Raw genomic sequence first — 24,496 nt, forward strand, 5'->3', positions numbered from 1 at the left:
ACTAGGTGGCAGAGGCCGGAGCTGCAGAGGGTTGAACCCTCCATATGGTGAACTCTGACCAATGAAAGATAGGAGGCAGGAGGTCGGCAGACACCTTCCTCTTCCTTTTTCCTTCCAAAAGACGGGTTCCCAGGAGCAGTGGCTGGCGAAGCCCGTCTGGAGACAAGTCGCATGGCCAAACAGTCAACTATATTTTTCTCTTGAAGGTCTGGCCAGGCTTGTTAATGAATCACCTCGCATTTGCTTTCCCTGCTTCTTTGCCTTGCTTTCCCTTTTCCCTCATGGTTGCTGCCCTGGGATTGGACCTCTCAGTTAGGGGGACATACCATCCAGGTTTGCCTTAGGACTGAGGGGGTTTCCAGGATGGGAGATGATCAGTGTTCAAACCTGGACAGTCACAGGCAAACCCCACTGGCCATAAAGCATTAGGATTGAAGCGCTGTTTTCTAAAGAATCCTGGGTAAACCGACTGGGACCAGTGGGAGCAGACCCCCGGAGAGGATCGTAAGGCTAGATGGAAAAGAGCCTCAGGTCACCGAAGCACTCTCTTGTGACGCAGAGTTCAACTCCTGGCAGGGACATCTGGGACCGGTTTTAGTACATTGCTGGGATGGTTCTTGAAGCTTCGGGCAGACACAATGATGGCTGATGGCAGACAGGCTGGGACTGCCTGGCAGAGCACAAAGAGGTCTCAAGGTCAGGGGGGAGAGTGGAGAATGTGGCAGTGGATTAACAGAACTGGAGAGCCGCCGTCCTTGACTTTTCTCTGCAGGGGCCACAGGACCCTTCCTTTATTAAAGGAATAAGGAATGCACTCTCGAGAAGGGCAGTGCTTGCTGTGAGCCATCCTCTGCATACCAACCTTGAAAATAAAGAGATGCTGCCACGAACCCCCAGGCTTCCTAATATGAACAGAGGTGCTGGGGGTCGGATCCCTGGCCCTCCAGTATCCACTAGACTGGAGCACCAACAGGAGACCAGGGAACTCAGGGGAGTTATTCACCCAGCACCTCCCTGTGGCGTTGCCACAGGCTAGCTGCATCCCCACGGAAGGTCAAGGCTCCTGTAAGCCAGCCCTCTCCACACAGCCTTTCTGCCTCCAGGTTCACTTCCTCCCCTCTTCCCATGTTAGTCCTAGGAAGCCCTTGTTACTAGCTCCAGGAAACGATGCTGCGACTGTGGGCTTCCCAACACCCCTCTCTACTGTGTAAAGAATCGCTTTCCTTAAATTGATTAATTTGACTGTACCATCTGTTTCCTGCCAGGACCCCATATACACTTAGAGCACATTTGGAAATTTTTCCCGGAAACCTTAGAGGGAGGAACCAGGTGGCTAGGGAAAAGAAATGGGAGGAAAATTTTCCAGTGTACACGTTTTGAATTTAGAACCATATAAACGCATTACTTATTTAAAAGAACATTCCATACTAATGTACACTTTTTTAATTTTATTTATTTATTTAAAGTGAGCTCTATGCCCAACATGGGGCTTGAACTCACAACCCCAAGATCAAGAGTCGCATGCTCCCCTGACTGAGCCAGCCAGGTGCTCCTCATGTACACTTTTAATAGCGAGGTTAAGTCTGTGAAAGACAGAGGGGAGATGATGTGGCTTTGCTATCATAAGCTTTGAACATGTGACACAGGATTTCCAGTTCTAGAAATTGATTCTCAAAAAAGAAGTGAAGGTACAAAACTTCATGTACAAGGATTCACCGCAGCCTTCCTTGTACAAAAGAACATTTGCCAACAGTGTAAATGCCCAACAATAGGGGCGTTTGGAGAGAAACATAGGACAAACATCTCCGTAGCCATCAAAGATTGTGCTTTTAGAAATATTTTGAAGAACACAGTAGAATGTCATGATAGAAAGTTATAGGGCAGAAAGAGAATACAAACAAGTGTGTATAATTTTGTAAAATGTGTGTGTGTATTAATCTCTATTTTATCAATGAAGGCACCTAGGCAGAGAATAGTTAATACTTGAATGTGTTCAAGTTTACAGGACTTATGAATTTGGATTTGGGGGGCTATGAGTAACAGAATATCCAACTTAAAGAACTGAAACAAGAGAAGTATTTACTTTTCTCACCAAGAGATCTGAGGGTGGACAATACTAGGGTTAGTCTGGCTGCTCAATTATATCATTAAAGACCCATATTCTTTCTCTCATTCCACTCTGTCACCTTCAGTGTGTGAGCTTTTTCTCCTCAGCTTTTCTCCTTAGGTCACAAAATGACTGCTGCAGCTCCAAATGTCACATCATCACAGGCAATGACCCAAGCAGGAAGGCCTTAGGAGCCAACTGGGTTCTATCAGGCTCTTGGTCTGGGTTAGCTCTTTGCCATGGCTTGCACCCATGATACAACCCAGGGTTCTTCCAAATATATCTGCACTGCACGATGGGCTGCCTTATCATAAACTGGACTGTTCTTGCTGAAAAGACTTGAAACAAACCCAGAAATAAAAGTCAAACCTGTAATGGATTCTCTTCATCTGTAAAATGAGTAGGTTGAACGAGATAATCTCTGAGGTCCCTTCCAGCTCTGCCGGGCTCCGATGCGAAAAAAGCCTGGCAGAAAACCCACCAAATTATTAACTGTGGTTAATTTGGGATAGTGAGATTATTCATTTTCTTCGTGATTTTTCTTCTTGCCCAAATTTTCTGTAATGACTATGTGTTATTTATGTAATGAGGAAATTCATCATTTTTTTTAAATACCATAAATGTTCTAAACTAGGAAACTGTTTTAAACTAACTTTACAAATGTAATATGTGGGGTTTTTTAAGTTTGTCTGCCAATAGTTCAGCCTCTTTTCTTAAGACTTATTCCCATACTTTAACCACCCCGGTGTGTAGGAATAATTGTCATCTGCAGTTATAGTTATGGGCATCCTAGTAAAATAGTGGACATAGGTTAAGGGCAAGTGGTAAGCAATCTATTTCTTCTCATGTGAGTTTGACTGCCTTAAACAACTGAAATTCCTCCAAGAAAAGACACAGAATATGTGGGTAAATTCACCATGCATTTAACTACCTGTAAAACATAGTTACAAATCAGAGGATTGTGAAAGTAATCACATTTAGATTTCCAAGACTCTCAGAACTGCATACCAATCCTTGTACTTTGTTTCTCATGGAAACTGAGTTGTCTTTCAACAATTCCAGAGGTCTTTGGGTCTAATGTACCTCACAAATTCCTTACCATTCATGAGACGTGGACCTGTCAAAAAAAAAAAACAAACAACAACAACAACAACAAAACCAAGAAGGCGAGTTAATGTTTTTACTGGCAACAAATACCGTCAGTTGAGTTTCCTATAGTGACAGACTCACTTCATTCATTTTTGAGAAAATGTCTGCCAAATACCCGCATCAGAAGCACTGTAGTTTGTCTCTATCGGTCGTTTTTGTTTGTTTGTTTTTTTAATTAAGTAGTCTCCACGCCCAGTGTGGAGCCCAATGCAGGGCTCGAACTCACGACCCTGAGATGGAGACCTGAGCAGAGATCAAGAGTCTGATGCTTAACTGACTGAGCCACCAGGTGCCGCTATCAGTCATTCTTTCAAGTAAAAATGGTGCTCCCCGAACGAAGCAAAGAATTCAGTTCACAGCTCAAACAATCCCACAAGTCCTTTGCTTGAGACAACCACCATCCTTTGGTATGCCGCATAAAATCTATTTCATTAAAAAAAAGATAAGTGTTTGAGGATTGAAATTTAACAAAATTAACCACTTTTACTGCATATTCAAGGACATTGCAAGTGAAACTGCCTTTTTTTGGCAACTATGTGGAGATAAGAATATAATGTCTATTAGTACAGGTTGGTGTCAGTGCCTTAATTTGTGTTAAGAAGTTAGCAGTTTTGCCCACATTTGCTTTTACACCATGAATGCACTTGCAACACAAAGAAAAATGCAAATAAAGTCTCGGTATTATTATTTTGACCTCATGGGATTCCCAGGGGTCTGCAGACCACATTTTGAGAAACCACTGCTCTCGACTATGGACAGGTAAAATTCAATTTTAAAAATAACTAAATTAAGAAGGGAAATAAAACCAGGACAAAAATAAATTATATTTGTGAATTAATCAAGTAAAAAAAATAGACTCTCATCCCTTAAATAAATATATTCTACAGTATCAGTGATCTCTGTAAGTTAAGTCTTGGGTAATAATAAATGAAAAGGTAATTTGGATTCTTATACATTTTTTTCAAAAATAATTTATTTTTCTTACTAGGCAACGTTCTATCACCCTACCAAATTTTCAAACACATTATTATGCTAGTTTGTTAGTTATTCTCCCTACCCCATCACCACTCCACCCTGAGTTTCTTGAGATTAGAGACTATATATTATTCATAACTAAACTAACGCTTGGCACATAGCAGGTGTTCCATAGATGTTTGTTCTACTGAATGAATATATTTATCAATCAATCAAGAAACAATATGAGTTTTTAAAATTAAAACTGTAGGGGCACCTGGCTGGTTCAGTTGGTAGAGCATGTGACTCTTGATCTCGGGGTTGTATGTTTGAGCCTCACATTGGGTGTAGAGATTATTTATAAATAAAATCTTTAAAAGATAATTAAAACTGTATGCAAGCTAGTTGAAATAAGAAGTTAATATATAATTTTCTTCAGAGGCAGATATATTTAAAGAAATTACCTAAAAATTAACTCCAATGAGTTTGTAAAGTATTGCCAATTAAAGAGAATTTTGCCCGACATAACTTGTAGTCAAAAATTATTTAATTACTTCATTTTTCTCTATTCTTTCTTAGCCCACTAAATATCAAAAGCAGAATGTTTGCAATACAGACATTAAGTCTCGTGCCCTGGGAATCGAAGTCTACTCCTCACTAGAGTACAGCAGTTACTGATTGCTTCAAAACAAACCACCCTAAAACTTGACTTACAACAACAGCCATTTTATTTGCTCAAGATTCTGTAGGTCAGCAACCGGGGCTGGATTCAGCTATGTAGTTCTTCTGCGGGCCTTGCCTTACGTAGTTTCAGTTATCTGGTGGTTCAACCGGGACTGAATGGTCTAAGACGGCCTCACTCACGCGTTGGCAGCTGGTGTTGGCTATTTACTGGGCCATGAGTCTCTAGCTGACTGGCCCAGGCTTGTTTACATGAAAACTGGATTCTAAAAGCAGCAAAAGAGTAGGCAAGACCCCAATGCACAAGCACTTTACTAGCATCTGCCTGTGTCCCATCCGCTAATGTCCCATTGGCCAAAGGAAGTCACATGACCAAGCCTAGCGTCTCTGAAGAGGGCGGGGCGGGGGCAGGGGCGGGGACTCCCAACAGCGAACAGGGACATGCGGTGCCTGGAGGGCTGGTAATTTAACCATAAACCCCAAGGAGATTAGGAGCAGTGTTCTCTTCCTACAGCCAACAAATAACAGCTAAAACTAAACAGAAAAGTGAACCAGTCATGCTTCTGGAGAAAGGACATTTTCCTAAGAGTATTATAACCTAGTCTAGGACGTCTGCAATTTTTCTCAATGTCACAAAATTCTAAAGACAATCAATTTGAAAATCCAGGTGTCATCAAACATTTTGAGAAGAGAGAAGTCGTACGATTACATGATGATAGTGTTCAGCAGCTTCGAAAACTTGTTAACTTGGCCCTTAAGCTTTGAATGAGCACATTTGTAGACAGGAGTTTGAACCATCTGACCTTTAATGTTCTTTTCCAATACTGAGATTTTTATGATAAACCGTTTAGTAATCAGTCTATTACAGCCCGTTCTAGCTTGGCTGAGAAAATGCCCTTTTTCTTACAAGCTTATACACATACGCCTCTGCATAAAGCAGAGCTCGGAGACAAATGACAGTTCTGTTTCATAATATTTGTCTCCTGACAGAAGAGGACCAGCTCTTGAGTTATTGCCTCATTAGTGAAAATAAAAATCATTGACAACTCCCAGGATTATGGGAATGGAAATATTGAAACTTTGATTTACAAGGGCTATTTCTGACTTTCATTTTTCTTTGAACACCAGAAACTTGGCTTTCTCTGCCCCTATTCCTAGATTAGTGGAAAGGCTGTAGAAGGAAATGTTGAAGGTCAGAAGTAGCAAAACAATTTTGGGCACCGACAGAAAAGAAAAAAAGTAATCATTATCATGTTTCATGATGATGAGAACAGAAAATATAAATAATTGTCATTGTTCTCTAAAGAATTCACGCGTAGAGTTACAGTGCTTCTCTCATAGGACATGATGAAAAGAGAGCTTGGCTGACCCAGAATTAGATCCCCAAGTTTTTCATTTGCTCTGCTAGCACAACAAAGTTTATGGGCAACTTATAATTGCCTGAGTGCCCAAAGGTTATGGATCAATCACTCAGACTGCCAGTCATGCCAACGCCCGAGCCTGGGAATAGTCAGAGAGGCTTGGGATCTTTTTTTCACTAAGTCAAGATGGCTTATTGTTAGATTTGGAGGAAAAACAGAGTGAAAGGAAAATGCTATCGACATACTTAGTGAGAAACATCATTTATATCTGACAGTAGCACATTTTTAATAATGAGACCAGCAGGGAAAAGACAGAGAGGAGGAAAGATCTTACAAGGAGAGTTCTGCTCAGCAAGCCAACTCAGCTGTGTGAAGTGGACCCAAAAGTCCATGGGGGGGAGGGGGGAGAATATAATATTTTAAAAATGCAGTGTGCAGCGTTCACATTTATTTTCGGGGGGGGGGAAATGCTTGAGAATCAACCCCACTCACTAACTTCACCTCATCTCACCTCATTTATTCTTGCCAGCTAACATGTCTTCGTTACACACATCTGAAATCTTTTTTTATAACGGAGCTTGTTTTTTTTCAATTGTTCAAATATTCGACATCACCTTTTTAAAAAAATGGAAATTTCACTTTGCCACAGGTTGGTATTAGGTTGAGTCGTACGGGATTGCCAATATTCTACTATCTCTGGCTCTAAAACAGCAACCTCATATTGTTTAGTTTCACAGGTGTGTCTATAAGTAAGTATACAGTAGCTATGTGATATTTTCGGTGTTTTATATTTGTAGGGATAGGATAAATTATTTAAGAGGTGGTCCTGAGACTTATCAGACAAGCATTTGAGAAAAAGTGAAGAGTCCTACATCAATCCATATACAAAAATCAACTCCAGGGTCGCCTGGGTGGCTCAGTCGTTTAAGCGGCTGCCTTCGGCTCAGGTCATGATTCCAGGGTCCTGGGATCGAGTCCTGCATCGGGCTCCCTGCTCTGCGGGAGCCTGCTTCTCCCTCTCCCACTCCCCCTGCTTGTTTTCCCTCTCTTGCTGTCTCTCTCTGTCAAATAAATAAATAAAATCTTAAAAAAAAAATCTTTAAAAAAATCAACTTCAAATATTACCATTTAGCTAAATGTTAAAAATATAGAAAATGAAGAGAATTTGGATATTTACGTAATTTGGATGTTTACATAATTAAGTGCAAAAAGCACTTATCAAGAAAGCATATGAAAAACGCCGTAATAAATTTAACTAAGATTCTTTAAGTGCCAAAGCATCAATACATCTCTTTTAGAAAGTCTGTAAATAAAATTAAAGTACAGTTTTAAAAGTGGGGAGAGTAGTTGCAACATATATAGTGGAAAAAAGCTGAGACCCTTAATATCTAAAGAACTCTTAGCTATCAATAAGAAAGATAAACACTCCAATTAAAAATGAGCAATTTCCAAGAGGAGACATACAAATCCCAGTAACCTTCACAATCAAAGGGCAATTGCAAACATTAATGAGATATCAAGTATCACCTTTGAAATTAATAAAGTAAAAAGAATGACGCCCCAAGCATCAGTAAGAATACAGGAAAATAAACGTTCTCATACATAGCTGGCGAGGTGGGGCTAACTCCATGATTTCTAATGGGCAATTGGTAATTTGCATCAAAAAATGTTAAAACTCTGCATCTCTTCTGAACCCACTTTTGCAAGTTAGCTTAAGGATAAAACCACAAAGATGTCCAAAGTGACATGTGTCAGTATTTCATCACAGTGAAAATTTGGAAGCTAACTAAATGTTCTAAAATAATGGAATTGCTCAGAAATCGCAACGCATACAAAGGAAAAGACTATGCCAGGGGTCAAACTGTGTCATAAAAAATATTTCTAGGCATGAGGAAAGATATACTACTTACATGAAAAGGGGGGAAAAAAAAGCAGGCTATCAGCCAATATACGCACTGTACATCCCCAGGGTGGGGGCAGGATCCACACCGGAATTGGCACTGCGGACAGAGGCTTAGTTCCTGGACTTGGCCGATCACCTGACACCCCCGCGATTCTGAGATGCGTGACGGTGATGTCACTACCTACCCAGAACACAATGCTATCCCAATTTAACCTCCTTCTCTGGACTGGGGGATGGACCATCTAGAATCATTGTGACACAGTTCTAGGTTGTCATGGTAGTGGTGGCTTAGGGCGGGGTGACATAAATCCCACTTTGTGGGCTGGAGGAAATATGGCTTCACTGAACACAATAGGAGTAATGAATTATTGTTATACCAGGGGCACGCCTCTCCCTACCCCCAACACTCCCATTCCCTTTCTCCTGCTTTGTTTCTTCTCCATATACATCACCTTCTAATACTTTCTAGAATTTACATACTTATTTTTATTATCTGTCTCCCCCTACTGGTATGAAGGCAGAAATTTTTGTTTGTTTTATTCACTGTATATGCCCAGCACCTAGAACAGTACCTGGTCCACAGCAGGACCTCAATAAATATTAAGTACATGAATGAATGAATGAATGAATGAATGATGAATGAGTGAATGAATGAAAGCTTGTATTTACTATATGCTTTCCATTCATCGGGCACCTTAATTCAATTAGTTAAGGAGAGCTTTTAGGAGAAAAGAGATCAGAAACCATATGTGGGGTAGTGGGGAAAGAGAGGAGCGGTGGCTCACCCTCCTGGCCTTGCCTGTGGTTGTGAGGGTGTTGGGTAAGACTTGATAAGTGATAAGCGAGACAAACGTCTCTTTGAATGCAAGTGTGGGGAGTTGTCTCTCTCTCCCCACCAACTGTCCCCGGGAGACGCTGCCCACTGAGTACACAGTAAGGACCCCAAAGTGAGAGAGCTAGGGACACCTCTCTCATTCACTGTGTTCTACATTCAAAGCTGATGGGCACTTTACCAGTAATCCAGAATCCCACATCAGGGAGCAGAAGAGTGGCCTTAAATTATGTCTCAATAATGAGTACAGTTCCAGTACTGAGCTGATATTCATAATGGTGGTCATTTCTAATGAATTTTTTATTTTATTTATTTTTTTAAAGATTTTATTTATTTGACAGAGAGAGACACAACGAGGGAACACAAGCAGCGGGAGGGGCAGAGGGAGAAGCAGGCCTCCCGCCGAGCAGGGAGCCCGATGCGGGGCTCCATCCCAGGACCCTGGGACCATGACCTGGGCCAAAGGCAGACGCTTAACGACTGAGCCACCCAGGCGCCCCTCTAACGAATTTTTTAAAATCCACCTTTTTGGTCTTACTACTTAGAATCCCTCTTTTTCTTTCTATATTCAAATTCATCATTCTCAGAAGGATCACACTTTTACACTAGAAAGATTAGTTCTTTGAATCATACCTCATAATTACAACTCATTATATTTTCCTGCTGAGCCAGATCAGCTCTGCACTTATTTGGGTAGAAGTGAAGTTTAAGAACGTGTGTGCTGTCCTCCTCTCCCCATGTTATCTGTCGTAACTACTGGCTTTTGCCTCTTTTGCTGATCATTAGTTTGAATGTGCCTACAATGACTCACGCCTTCATTTCCACCATTAACAACAGAAAAAAAGATGCCTCCTCCCGCGAGTACAAAACAGCCAGGTTTTACAACGTGAACAGGAACTTCAAAATTATCGCCAGTTCCTGACATGCAAATAATTCTTGTAGAATTGCAGTTTTTCCCGTCCAAATTATACTTGAAAAACTACCGGCTTCCTAGAATAAACTCTATGTAATGTCCAGCTCATGCCACCCCCACAATAACAGGAAGAATACTGCCTCATATTTCTCCCTTGAAAGGCAATGCAGTCTAGTTGATAAGAGATCAGAGCAGACACCGGAAAACCTGATTGTATTTATGACTCTATTTCTTAGACACTGTACTTTTTTTCTTTTCCTCTCTTGGCCTCTTCCCCCCCCCCCCCCCCCCTTCCCACCCCTTCTCTCCCTCCCCAACCCCTTTCTCTCTCTCTCCTCTGCCTCTCTCCCTCTCAGTCTGTCTCTCTCTCTCTTCTCCCCTTCTAAAATGAAATATTTGGGGGCACCTGGGTGGCTCAGTCAGGTTAAGCATCTGACTCTTGATTTCAACTCGGGTCATGATGGGGTGGTGAGATCAAGCCCCCTGTCGGGCTCCGTGCTCAGTGGAGAGTCTGCTTAAGTTTCTCTCTCGCCCTCTCCCTCTGCTCCTCCTGCCTCTCTAAAATAATAAATCTTAAAAAAAAATGGACTATTTGTTACAAATAAATTCATACTAGAAACCACAATACCAAGTGATGCCAGGAAGGTGGAGGAAGTGGACCTCTCATACGTTGCTTGTGGTAGTAGAAAATGGCACAACCATTTGGGGGAAAGGTTCGGCAGCTTCTTATAAAGTTAAAACATGCATCTCATGTATGGCCCAGCAGTTCTGCTCCTAGGTATTTGCCCCAGAGAAAGGAAAAGAGTTATCCACAAAAAGACTGACAGAAGATGCCGGAGCCGCTTTCTTCATATCTGCAAACTAGAAACTACACTAATGCCCATGAACAAATGAACACATACACAGATTGTGGGATGTCCATACAAAGGATTACTGCGCAGCCTACAAAGCAATGAACTGCTGATACATGCACTAGCCTGGATGAATCTCACCAACATTGTGTTGAGTGAAAGAAGGTGGACACAAAAGAGCGCATACTATAGAGTTCCCATTTATATGAAGTTTTAGAACACATAAAACTAATCTATGGTGATAGAAATAAGTTCACTAGTTCCTTGGGGCAGCAAGGATGGCAGTGGTGAAGGCGGACTGACCTCAAGGGGAGTAAGGAAACTTTCTGGTATAGTGGAAATGCTTTTTATCTTTGCCCGTGTAGAACTTTTAAGGTTGTTTATATTTGTCAAAACTCATCAGACTATATACTTTATACCTATGCCTTTTATTGTGTGTAAATTATAACTCACTAAAGTTGACTGAAAAATTCCGACTGGGTTCTAGGCAAGAGTTTAGAAGAAAACAATTTTTCCCCTGAGTACACAGGTGGATCCTATCTGTAAGTTCACGTATCGGTAGGCTAGAGGAGGTGACTGAATCAGCGAGGTCACAGGTACGTTGATAAAACTGCTATCTGCTCCATCAAGTTCAACAGACAGTGAGGGCTTAAATCTGCAGTGTAACATGTTAGACATTATTAGAGATAGAAAAGGCAATTCAAAATCCCCACCCTCAAGTTCCTGCTAATTCTTTTGGGCCGAGTGGTGATTAAAAAAACAATAGGCAGGGGGCGCCTGGGTGGCTCTGTCGTTGAGCGTCTGCCTTCGGCTCAGGTCATGGTCCCGGGGTCCTGGGATCGAGCCCCGCATCGGGCTCCCTGCTCGACAGGGAAGCCTGCTTCTCCCTCTCCCACTCCCCCTGCTTGTGTTCCCTCTCTCGCTGCGTCGCACTTTGTCAAATAAATAAATAAAATCTTAAAAAAAAAATAGGCAGGCGCTCAACTAATTATTGTAAAATAAAGAATAATAAAAGGGTTCCATGGGATCGTACTTAATGCCTACTTACTCAATTCATGGAAATGTCACAATCTCTTGGATGTCTTGTGGTTCCTAAGTCCCTGGGAGGAATTCTGAGGGGTATTGTGCAGCCCAAGAATGGATTGGCACTGGGATTAAGACTTTTTCACAAAAAAGCTGGGACAGGGTTACCTTCCCTCCTCCTGGGGGAAAAAAAAAAAAATGACCAGGAACGTAAAAACCAAGCCTAAGAGGGCGGTGAGTCAAAGGATGGCACCTAATTTGAGACCCACGGGTAAGACTGATGGAAGATAGTTAATATGATTGTCAAGATCAGGGCTATGCAGAACAGCTTCCCATGGTCTTAGTCTAGGTCTTAATTAAGCAGAGTTGTAAGACTGGAAATGCAAATGGATTCATCAGAGTAGGTCACCTTCATGGCTTCACACAATCAAGTTTCTTTTCTTCCTCCCTCAAAGTGCTATGCGGGCATTCTTCTCTGAGCAGCCGTCCGGGACCCCTGTTCTCCAGATGATGACTCAGGAACCCAGAGGCTTTCATTTTGTGACTCTGGTAGCTCTGGTGCCATCTAGTTAACAGATAGACCATTATGTGGAATGTTTTCTAGGTTAGGCCTAGACGGGCACACATCCACTGTGCCCAAATTCCACAGACCAGAGCTCAGTCACATCATCCCACTCAGACAGATGCAAGGGTGGCTGAGAAATTTGGTTTAGCTGTGTGCCCAGCACACAGAAGAGCCAGACTGGTGACCACCAACAGTCTTGACCACAGCAAGGCTACCTATTGAGCAATTTGAGAACTCTCAATGTCCAATGTTCAATTACTCAGAGGCAGCTGAAAGATACACAGTGGGGGCTGGAGATGGGGAAGGTAGGATGCATTCTCCACTTGAGATAAAAAGTGCTGTGCTCCTCCTGGGGAATAGGGGAGCAAATCATCAACACCTGAAACTAGAAGAGCCATTTAGGGCACAAAACAAACGCAAGGTTCCCCAAGAGGCAGAGGAGAAAAATAGCAGAGGTTGGGGGTCTCCATAACTCTGCCAAGACATGACAAAATGGCCCCTATGCTTTCAGAACCCCCAAGCCTGGAGCGGATGCGTTGCTCAGAGCAGGAGCAGTTTGGATTGGATCGACTGGACTGAATTGTCAATAGACAGCATTCCAGGAGTTTAGCTGGGAGCTCTAACCAGACACTGCTCACATTATTAGTCGGGCTCTTGTTTTTTCCCTCTATGTAGACTGAAAAATGAAGGGCACTGGCTCAAAAACTTAAACATGGAAGTACCCTATGATCCAGCCATCCTACTTGTGAGTCCATACCCCAAAGAATTAAAAGCAGGGACTCAAACAGATACTTGCACACCCACGTTCATGGCAGCTTTAGTCACAATAGCCAAAAGGCGGAAACAACCCAAATGTCCATCAACAGGTGAATGGATGAACAAAATGTGATATACACAGGGGCGGTGGAGCATGCGACTCCTGATCTTGGGGCCGTGAGTTCGAGCCCCGCATTGGGCATAAAGCTTACTTAAATAAATAAACAAACAAATAAACAAATAAAAATTCAATGTGCACATGCAGTGGAGTATCGTTCAGCTTTAAAAAGGAAATTTTGTGCTACAACACGGATGAAACTTGAATACAGTATACTAAGTGAAATAAGCCAGACACACTAAAACACACACACACACACACACAAATATTACATGATTTCACTTAGCAAAGTCTCGAGGATAAGCAAATTCAAAGAGGTCGAAAGTAGAATAGAGGTGACCAGGGGTAGGGGGTGGCAGTTATTGTTTAACAGGTATAGACTTTCTGTTTGGGATGATGAAAAAGTTCTGGAAATGGATAATGGTGATGACTGGACAGTGCTGTGACTGCTCCTAATGCCACTGAATTGTACACCTAAAAATGGTTAAAAGAGTAAATTTCATGTTATGTATATTGTATCACAAGAAAAAAAATGTTCCCCCAAAAGTGAAAGGCACAGGCTGTCTATTAGAGAAACCTGTTAAGAGCCACGGAGAGGAGGATTCCAGTTGGTAAATGGGGATGGGAGGAATCCAGTAAGGCTTCATGGGAGAGAGAGTTGCATCACCTGGGCCCTGGGAAACTTCTGGATGGAGATTAGAAGAGCAAAGAGGGAGGATACAATCCGGGCTGTGGGGAAATGTGAGCAAGGGCAGAGTCATAAAAGTACGCAACATATCTAAGAAAAATGGAGAGCCGTTCAGTTTATTCATTGCATCTCCTACTTTCCCCTGCTGGCGGTGCTAATATTCTCTCCTTGGAGCGGTGTTCAGGGAGGGCGAAGTTGTTCAGCACTCCCTAGACTGCATGCACCGCAGAGAACTAGTGGGCTTAACCTGAACAGGAATAACCCTCAGCAGTCTGCACAGAAATGTTTCCACTTGACTCCTACTAGGGGAGTTAACAGAACTATATAAGAAACAAGTGTTATCTTTTTCAAGGGGAGAGAGTCATTGTGTTCTGAGGAATTTCATCCACAGAATCTGTTTATGTTGTCAGAGGCAGGGATGGATAATGTTTCTGAACTGGTATCTACAGTGTTCTCTCCCCTGGGGTTCCTCCTTTGTTACTCCCTGCTCAAGCCTCTGGGTAATCGTGTGCAAGGGGCCTCAAGGGAGAGATGCAACAGGGTGGTGTGGTTTTCTGGGTTTTGTTTTTTAATTGAGGCATTAGTGACATATATTCGTTTCAGACAGGGTGGTGTTTTAGATCCTTAACAAAAGTTAGGCAAGGCTCTTTTCTCTGGACAAGGCATCATTTTGATGCTCTTAAAACCAACAAGATAGTTTCTGAACACCAGTAGTCAGGTTTGCTTCTTTGTGTCTGTGAGATTTTAACTTTTTATTCTCTTTCCAAGACAATTCTAAGCCATGTCAAGTAGTGTATTATCTGCACAGCTTCCAACCTTCTGCTGGAGATGGACTTCATCTTCCTATTTCTGAACTGCTCTGCCTCGTGAGCTGCCTTAGCTTACCTGATCTGAGGAGCGGACTGACCTCACCCTACAGCCCAGCCCTGGAGGCCTGTAAGATACACTCTTTGAAAGGAGAGAGATCTTCCGACCTTTTTGTTCCTTGTCCTGGGGCAGAAATAAAGAGGGGGGAGACAGCCCAGCTGACCCTCATGCCTTATCCAGGGGCGGTCTCTCTCTAGTAACTGCATCAAACAGGAAGTGAACATAATTTCTCAAAACATATTTTCATAGTAGAAAAATGAGGCCATACTCTAGCCAAGTGATCAAAATTAACACCCCAAGTAAAAGGCAAACAGACACGGTGTGCCTCCAGATGAGATACCCTGAGACCTTAACGTCCCTGGAAAGTATCCCCTGGTTGCTTTCGGGAAATTCGGGAGCATCCTTGTAATTAATTCCTTTGGTAGAAAGATGTACCCTCCCTGTCTCTCCCAAAGCAGTACTTCTTAAACTTTATTGGGGATCTTGCTCAAATGTAGAGTCTGGTTTAGTAGATCTGGGGTGAGGCTCAACATTCTGCATTTCGAATGAACTCTTAGGTGACCTGGATGTTGCCGGTCCTGCAGGCTACATTTTGAGTAGCAAGGTCCTAAAGCAGGGGTTCTCAAAGTGTGGTCCCTGGACCAGCGGTAGCAGTATCACCTAGGAACTTGTTAGAGATGCACATTCTCCGACCGGCTTCCAATACCTACTTGATTACTCAATCAAGAACTCTGGGCATGGGGTCCAGTCCAGCGGGGGCCAGAACTAGGATTAGGCAACATTTAAGGAGGCATCTACTTCTTGGGTTCATGCGAGTGCAAGGTCGGACCTGAGTACAGCAATCCGTGTCTTCCAAGTCGTCCAGAAGATTCTGATGCAGGCCAGAGTTAGGGAACCATTATCTCCTTTCTTCTCACTACATCACTTCACTGCAATAGCAGCCTAACTGTATTTAAATTATCTGGGCCCCGGGGGGTGCCTGGCTGGCTCAGTCTGAAGAGCATGCGACTCTTGATCTCGGGATCGTGAATTGGAGCACCATGTTGGGTGTAGGGATTACTTTTTTCAAAATTAATTTTAAAAAATTATCAGGGACACACCTCAGACCCATGGAATCAGGACTTTTGGGGGCAAAAAGGTGTTCATCTGATCCATAAAGGGGTATGAATGAGAATGCTCATCAAAGAACTGTTTGCCATGGCAGGACTTAGGAAAAAAAAATGTATCAACCATGATACATTGGATAAGCAAAATGCGTGCAGTCATGCTGCAGTTAGAAGCAAGGAACTAGAGGGGCGCCTGGGTGGCTCAGTTGGTTAAACCGCTGCCTTTGGCTCAGGTCATGATCCCAGGGCCCTGGGATCGAGCACCACATCGGTCTCCCTGCTCCTGCAGGAAGCCTGCTTCTCCCTCTGCCTGCTGCTCCCCCTACTTGTGCTCTCTCCCTCTCTCTCTCTCTCTCGCTATCTCTCTCTGTGTGTCAAATAAATAAATAAAATCTTTAAAAAAAAAAAAGCAGCAAGGAACTAGAGCGACACCTCGGTGGCTCAGTCAGTTAACCACCTGACTCTTGATCTCAGCTCAGGTCTTGATCTCAGGGTCGTGAGTTCAAGCCCGGCATTGGACTCCACGCTGGGTGTGAAGCATACTTAAAAAAAAAAAAAAGGCAAGGAACTATAGAGCAATGTGACAAGGGCAGAAAAACAAAGAGACAAAAATTGTGAGAGACGTGCTTTAGAGCACAATATCACTTATGTAAAATTAACATGAATGCATGTTTTTAAATACACTATTTCACATTGTATGTTAATAAAACATAAATAAATAAATAAACTATTTCTTTTCAAATAAAGATCCATGAATAGAGAGGGGAGCCGAGTTGAAGTGGAATGGGAGTGAGGACCAGGGATAAAGGGGAAAACATTGGTAAATAATGAGACAAACAAGTAAGCATAAAAGGGAAGAGCTTTGCCCAGGCAGAGATGAAAATGTGCTTTAAGTTGAGGAACATGATTAACTCAACTCCAACATGAGGTCCACTAGTTGGTATGCAGAAATCTCTGCAGATGGAGTCAGGAAATCCATTGAAAACAAGACCCCCAGATGAGTCCGCTGCATACCGCCAACATCCTTAATTCCAAAGCGTTTTTATTTTTTAGCACTTCCTTGATTTGGCCACTACTTAACTCTCCAGTCACCCTGGCTTCCATGTTGCAATCCAGTAATACAGCAAATGTCATGATGTGTCCCACCCCCAGATCTTATTCATGCTGTGTCTCCTGCCTGGAGCCCCCTCCCCCCCTTTTTTTAAGTAATCTCTAGGCTCAACATGGGGCTGGAAATTCCGACCCAGAGATCAAGAGTCAGATGCTCTACCAACTGAGCCATCCGTGCGTCCCTGGAACATTTTCATCTTCCTTCACCTGGCTAACTCTTATTTATTCTTTCCAACTCAGCGCAGGTACCATCTCATCGGTAAAGTCTCTGACCCCTCTGGCTGGGTTAAGCTGATCCTCTGGCATTCACAGCACTGGGTTACTTGGTGGTTACATATTATGCTGAAATAATTGATTTGTGTGTTTTTAAACCTCTCCAGCTTAACCAGCACCAGGAATGTTATTTATGTATTCATTCACTTACACAAGACGTTGTTCAGAAAGGACTGAAGGCAGCACTTGAGAACTAAACTCCCGAGAAAGAGAATGTGGAATTTCACTGTAACAGCCACCAGCAAAGTCAGCCCTCCGCAGCCACAGGCTTCCATCATGGCCGCCTATTCTCACAGACCAAGCTCGGAGCAGGAGCCTGTGGTTCTGGCTGTGTCCGGTTACCGAAAGATCTCCATCCCTGCCTGCTACTGCCATCTCCAGGGGACTGGTTGATTTTCACCCAGCTGCAGGACTCCAGCTGCCAGGAGAAAGTCACAGCTCTGGAGTAAAATCACCTTCATCAATTAATGGAAAGACAGCTCATTCTTCCCTCTTCTTTTTCAGGTCTCTGAGAGAGATGTTGCACAGCCCTGTGTCTTCCGGTCAGGTAGAGATCAGAGACCATTTTACACTGCTTCCTCGACACCAAATAATTTCGGAATTTACAGCCTCACAAGAAAACTCCAAAATATTAGGCTGCCTTTACAAAATCAGGGACTTACATGATGGATTGATGCAGGAAATCGGGAAGTTCATTAGAAGATTCACGGGGCGCCTGGGTGGCTCAGTCGTTAAGCATCTGCCTTCGGCTCAGGTCATGGTCTTGGGGTCGAGCCCCGCATCGGGCTCCCTGATCTGCGAGAAGCCTGCTTCTCCCTCTCCCACTCCCCCCGCTCGTGTTCCCTCTCTCACTGTGTCTCTCTCTGTCAAATAAATAAATAAAATCTTTAAATAAAAAAAAGAAGATTCACGAACCCTCCACTGAGAAAACATTTGCAGTTATAGTCATGCTCCCTCCCCTCCCACAGAAAGGAAAATAAATGTTTTATTTAAATCAATGTCATGAATGTTACAAAACAAAAAAACAAACCCTGAAACACGGAGTCTAAAACGAATTTGCCTCTCATTTCCAGAATATTCTTTAGTCTTATATCATTACATTTGTAAAAGAATCATCAAAAGGATAGGTTATTTGTTTTAACAGGCAAAATTATACTTGCTTAATGACAGGAAACATGGTTTGGTAAAATCCAAATTCAATTAGCTAAAACCACCTTTCCTATAATCTGTTAGGGTGCTATCTCACAATGAATCAAATAATCAAGGGGAAAAAAACAATCAGGGAAAAAACAATCAAGGAAAAAACTGGGATACTCGCTAAAGCAGGATTTCTCAGCCTCAACATTATTGGTATTTTGGGGGGGATCATTCTTTCTTGCTGTGTATGGGGGCCGTTCCACATGTTGTAGGATGTTTAGCAGCATCCCTGCGCTCTACCCACCAAATGTCCACCCACCCTCAGTCATTGACAATCAAATATCCCCTGGGTGAAGGAGGGAAGCAAAATCACCCCCCCATCAAAAACCACTGCACCTGAGGTAGACACAAAGCCATTCAGAGATAAGATACAGATTATAGAGTCCGTAAATTAGAACATGACACAGAATACACAAACCTCTCCCCTGGTCCAAACCCCAAACCCCAAAGATTGGTCTTCCCCAATGCAAAGGTGTCAAACTTGCCAATACTATATTTGGGAGCAGATCCTTTTCTTAATAGCATTTCAAAATCTAGCCAAGCTATATCTGATAGAGGAAGTCTATCTTGCAATAATTCACATGTTCTTTCACTCAAAAAATAGACCCCTCAATTTTGGATTCTAATGAAACACTACCCAAGGACAACGAAGGAGCTGTGTTGACCTCAGTGAACAGGCTTAACCATTCTGGACAAGAACTCATTAGCAATTTATAATGCAGCAACTATTCATTAATGGTTGCAGTAGGCAGCATAATGCCCCCCAACCAAAGTTGTCCAGGTCCTAATCCCCAGAACCTGTATAGCAAAAGGAACTTTGCGGATTTGATTACATCAAAAGATCTTAAGAGAGAGGGGCGCCTGGCTGGCTCAGTGGGTACAGCATGTGACTCTTGATCTCGGGCTGTAAGTTTGAGCCCCACGTTGGGTGTAGAGCTTACTTAAAAATAAAATATTTAAGAAAAAAAAATCTTGAGATGGAGAGATTATCCTGTATTATCCACGCAGGCTCAAGGTAATGGTTAAGGGTCTTACAAGGGAAAGAGGGAGGAGGTCCTTATAAGGAAAAGGGAAGGATATGTGATACCCAAAAACAGAAGAGGTCTGAGTGATGTGATTGCTAGCTTTGACGATGGAAGGGGCCTGGAGCCAAGGAATGAAGGCAGCCTCTAGAAACTGAAAAGGCAAGGAATAGATCCTCTCCTCCAGAAGGAATGAGACTCTGACCTTCAAAAGGGCAAGAAATGCATCTGTTTATTTAAGGCGCTAACTTTGTGCTAATTAGTTACAGCAGCAAATAAAACTAATGCAGTGAAAATCCAACAGGAATATTATGACCTGTGAAGCCAGGAGGCCATTTCATAGTTTCAGTAAGCATAATCAATATTTTAAACCGTAGTTAAAGATCTTGGACAATACAATGCATTACCTCTCCCTAATAATAGCTGAGAATATCCAGCTTTTAGATGTTAGACGCTAGTCCAAATGTATTACGATGTATTAATTCATTCAGTCATTATACTAACACTGTGATGAAAATATTTTGAGGATTTCCATTTTTCTAATAAGAAAACCAGGATCCAGAAAGGTTAAGTATGTAACCATTTCAAGCTTGCACCGCTACGAAATGGCAGCACTGGGCGTCAAAGCCAGGCCTGCTGTCTCCAAAATCGAAATAAACGCCACCCAGAGCAGTTCCATGAACTTCAGGGGTGGAATGTTTAAAAAACACCCCCCCTCACACACACTGCTACACCCAAAGAGGGCACTTGACCAAAAGTACTATGGCACCTGCGTTTCCAAGGGTAAGGACGTCTGCTGTTTTGCACAGCCAGCAATCCTGCCACCTTATTTGTTTGTTTGTTTGTTTGTTCGTTATTTTGTAATCTCTACACCCAACGTGGGGCTCGAACTCATGACACTGAGGTCAAGAGTTGCACTCTCCCGACTGAGGCAGCCCCCTGCCCCCTCATTGAGAGGGTAGTATCGCAACCTTCCTTAGGCAATTACCCCCTCCCACGCTGCCTACCGTTTCTCTGGACTGTCACTCAAGATGCCCTATCCTGGTTCTGGCCAATTTGACACAAGCCAGACTGATACAATCCCCTCCCCGCTCTGGAATGTGGAGAGATTCTCCTGAATTCCTGCTCCTTGATTCCTGGAGTGTCTCTGGTTCCTGTCTTTTCTAAGGCTTGCTAGTTCAGCTTTTTTCTGTTTTGCTGAGCCACCCTATATCTTTCCAATAAAAGTCCTTTATCATTTAAGTGTACGGGAGTCAGTTACTTTCCTTCCAAAAGTCTACCTGAAACTGAGCCTTCCAGAGACTTCTTACGTGTTCAGAACCCTTGCTGGGAAGTGCCTTCACATGAAAAGAGCTGGCACACTCTCTCCTGGCCCTAGAGCAGACAGAGCACAGGAAGCCGCGAGAGGACAGGCAGAGCTCAGAGTGAAGGAGGCTGCAGACTGCAGAGCCACGCAAATAAAGTAAAGCTACCGTCTGATCATCACTCAGACACGGTTGGGGAGGTAGACCATTTATCCTTAGCAACTACTGTTGCATAGACTATGTATCTAGACTGAACTGGGAGCCATGATTGGACCATCCCAGCACCCCCTAGTGTGGACACGAACAAGGGCGGCACTGAACCTAGACAACACAGGAGGTAAGGTGAGGACCCTGCCGGCATAATGAATCCCCTTCTTGCCTTCACGCGGCTGTTGTAAGCTGTCCCAAGCCAGTGGAGACTAGGTGCCCACGGCAGTCAAGATACTGTCGACAGAGTTGACAAATCAAATAAGGATTGCTTCCAACAGAACGCTACCTTAACAGGGCTTATTTCTTTTATAGTTACCATATAAAAGTAGAACACGAATAGGCTTCGGCAGCCCTAGGTATCATCTCGATCTAAAAATGTTTCACTGGGACGCGTTTTCCCTCCTCAGTACCTGTTACACACACGTACAGCTCAAAATCCACAGCCTCCAACCCCTCAATGTTAAGATAAAAACTTTGAGATCAGCAGCAGCTTCGCTTACCTGATTTTAACAGGTCTTAAAGTCACTTTCAGTTGTCAAAACTTTTTTAATTACAAAAAGCTACATTTTTCCAATAAACAAAATGTCAAACGTTTTGAGATTGCCTGAGGCAGACTTTTTTAAGTATTGTGGGGTTTTTTGTTTTGTTTTGTTTTGTTTTTTACTTTCCATTCGTGACTGACTCAGGGACATAAAAGTCCTTATGTATACTGTCCTCACTCCCTCATCTTTTTCAACAGTTTTGTCCTAGATTCAGCCTATGGAAGACAAGTTTTACCCTCATTCTTTAAGAATGTCACTGAGAAGTCGTTCTACTTCTCTGAGATAGCTAACTCCATGATTAGATCTTATGAAAAAATATATATATATCCGGTGTAGTCTTTTGACTGAAAGTCATGCATTTCTAGGGACATTAAGAGAACAAAAGCAAATTAAGAATGCTTTCAGATTTCAGGGGTTTTTGTTTTTTGTTTTTTTGGTTACAAAAATAGATTGCAGTGGGTCTGGATTCAACCATCAGGGGTTGGTTTGTTTGCTTACATCCCTAGTACTTACGGATCTTATCACTGGAAGTTTGTACCTTTTGACCCCCTTCATCCAGTCCCTGCATTTCCCACAACCTGCCTCTGGTAACAAATCTGATCTCTTTGTCTATGAACTTTTCAAAAAACTTCCATGTATAGGGGCGCCTGGGTGGCTCCGTTGGTTGAGTGTCCGACTCTTGACCTCAGCTCAGGTCTTGATCTTGGGGTCATGAGTTCAAGCTTCACGTTAGGCTCCATGCTGGGTATGAAGCCTGCTTAAAAAAAAAAAAAAAATTCCATGTGTAAGTGAGATCATACAGTATTTTTCTTTCTCTGTCTGACTTATTTCACTTAGCATAATGCCCTCAAGTTCCATCTGTGCTGTAGCAAATGTCAGGATTTCCTTTATTACGGCTGAATTATGTATGTATACATATCTCACATTTTCTTTATCCATTCATTCATTGAGGGACATTTAGGTTGCTTTCATGACTTGGCTATTATAAATAATGCTGCTGTGAACATGGGGATGCAGATAGCTCTTCAACATGGTGTTTTCATTTTCTTTGGATATATTCCCAGAAGAGGAATTGCTGGATCAAGAGTCATCAGATTTGACTTCTCATCAAAGCATACCCACTAATTAGCTATGTATCAGGGTAGATCGCAAAAAATCTCCCCAGTCCCTCGCCTTTCCCTGTTTCAGCTTCTACCATCAAAAAGTGGAGTCTATTTCCCTGCCCTTAAAATCGTAGTTGTTCTCAAGATTCACTTTGGCTACAAGAACGCAACTAAAGTGACACCATGTGAGTTGTAAGTCTAGGCCCCAAGGGGCACTGCAACTTCCTCTCTTGCTACTTTTGGAACCTGGCACCACTATGTGAATAGACCTGGACTAGTTTACTGGAGGTTAAGAGGCCATGGAAAGAGGGGCTCTAGCTACGCTAGCCATCCTAGCCAGGGTTCCAGACATAGTAGTAACAGCCCCGTCAAGAAAAGTGGAGCCTGGTTCAGATCATAAAAACTACCGTCAGAATGAGGAGCCAACCGCACTCAGGGCGGAGTCTGTTTGAGATTCTCTCTCCCTCTGTCCCTCCACTCATGAGCTCTCGTGCTCTCTCTCTCTCAAATAAATAAATAAATCTTTAAAAATATAAAAAAAGGGGGAATGATGAGCCAAATAAATGGTTATTTTAAGCCACTAAGTGTTAGGGTATTTGTGATGCCCCATAAACTAACTTGTATAATGGCCCTTAAACAGAACACTTAAGCTCTCTTGGCTCTGTAAATCGAGGGGACTGAAGCAGCCCTAGAATTTTCTTATTGCAAAAACATTCTTGGTGGTGTATTTACCACCCTGTTTACTCCGGAGCACCCAGCAGAAAGAAGCTAAAAAGAAGACTGACACAGTTGTATACAAAGATTCAAGGTGGGTAGTGTAGCATAGTATGTGAAAATGTTGGTAAACATTATACAAAATTAACTTGTCATTGTAATTACACACACATTAGGAGTACAAGTTAGCCTAAGGAAAATAAATGAAGACCAGCACAAAACCATGGAGGGGTACTCCATCTCCAAGGCAGCCTGGAAAATGCGAAGAATGAATTAATGGTGATGGAGCACCCACAATGTTCCTCGTGATTTATGGACATTAGCTCATTTAACCTTCAAAGAGATCCTATTACGTAGTGTTATTATCAACCCATCTTACAGATGAGAAAACTAAGGCTTGGAGATGGTAAATAATTTGCCCAGATTCAAAGAGAATAAGATACACTAAGGAGGGTATGAACACAGGCCTTTGGACTTCAAAGCCTCAAGTATCTCTTTGCTTTCACTAACTTAGCTGCTGCCACCCAGCAGAGAAAATTAGTCATCATTAAACATTTTTCTCACTCTTTATTGTCATGCCTATAGATAAAAATGGCATAAGAAGATTATCCATGCACTCAAGATCTTATTGTCCCAAAACATCTTGTTAATTTTGGGACATTTTTCCCCCCATCTGTTTTCTCGATACTGGGTTTTTCTTTAATCAGGTAAAAAAGACTTTTATTATATATTTTTTTAAATCATGCATGTTATATGTGAACATATGCTTATTATAAAAAGTCAAAGAGGGGTGCCTGGCTGGCTCAGTCAGTAGATCATGCCACTCTTGATCTCAGGGTCATGAGTTCAAGGCCCACGCTGGGGGTAGAGTTTACTTTAAAAAAATACATATATATAGGGGCGCCTGGGTGGCTCAGTTGTTAAGCGTCTGCCTTTGGCTCAGGTCATGGTCCCAGGGTCCTGGGATCGAGCCCCACATCAGGCTCCCTGCTCGGCGGGAAGCCTGCTTCTCCCTCTCCCACTCCCCCTGCTTGTGTTCCTTCTCTCACTGCATCTCTCTCTGTCAAATAAATAAATAAAATCTTTAAAAAAATGAAAAATATATATATTATATATTATATATTATATATTATATATATATATATAT

General features: G+C 42.6%; 1 long non-coding RNA gene across 1 annotated transcript in view; it reads right to left on the bottom strand.

The window, feature by feature from the left end:
- Nucleotides 1–21,883: 21,883 nt before the first annotated feature.
- Nucleotides 21,884–24,496, bottom strand: part of LOC141374279 (uncharacterized) — a 40,803-nt gene continuing 38,190 nt past the window's right edge. The window contains exon 3 of the long non-coding RNA XR_012381040.1: nt 21,884–22,286. This is a non-coding gene — a long non-coding RNA (uncharacterized lncRNA). The remainder of the gene's footprint in view (nt 22,287–24,496) is intronic.

This window comes from Callorhinus ursinus, unplaced genomic scaffold (genome assembly GCF_003265705.2).
Source record: "Callorhinus ursinus isolate GAN/ISIS: 27379988/994484 unplaced genomic scaffold, GSC_fseal_2.0 scaffold16, whole genome shotgun sequence".
Lineage (NCBI taxonomy): Eukaryota > Metazoa > Chordata > Mammalia > Carnivora > Otariidae > Callorhinus > Callorhinus ursinus.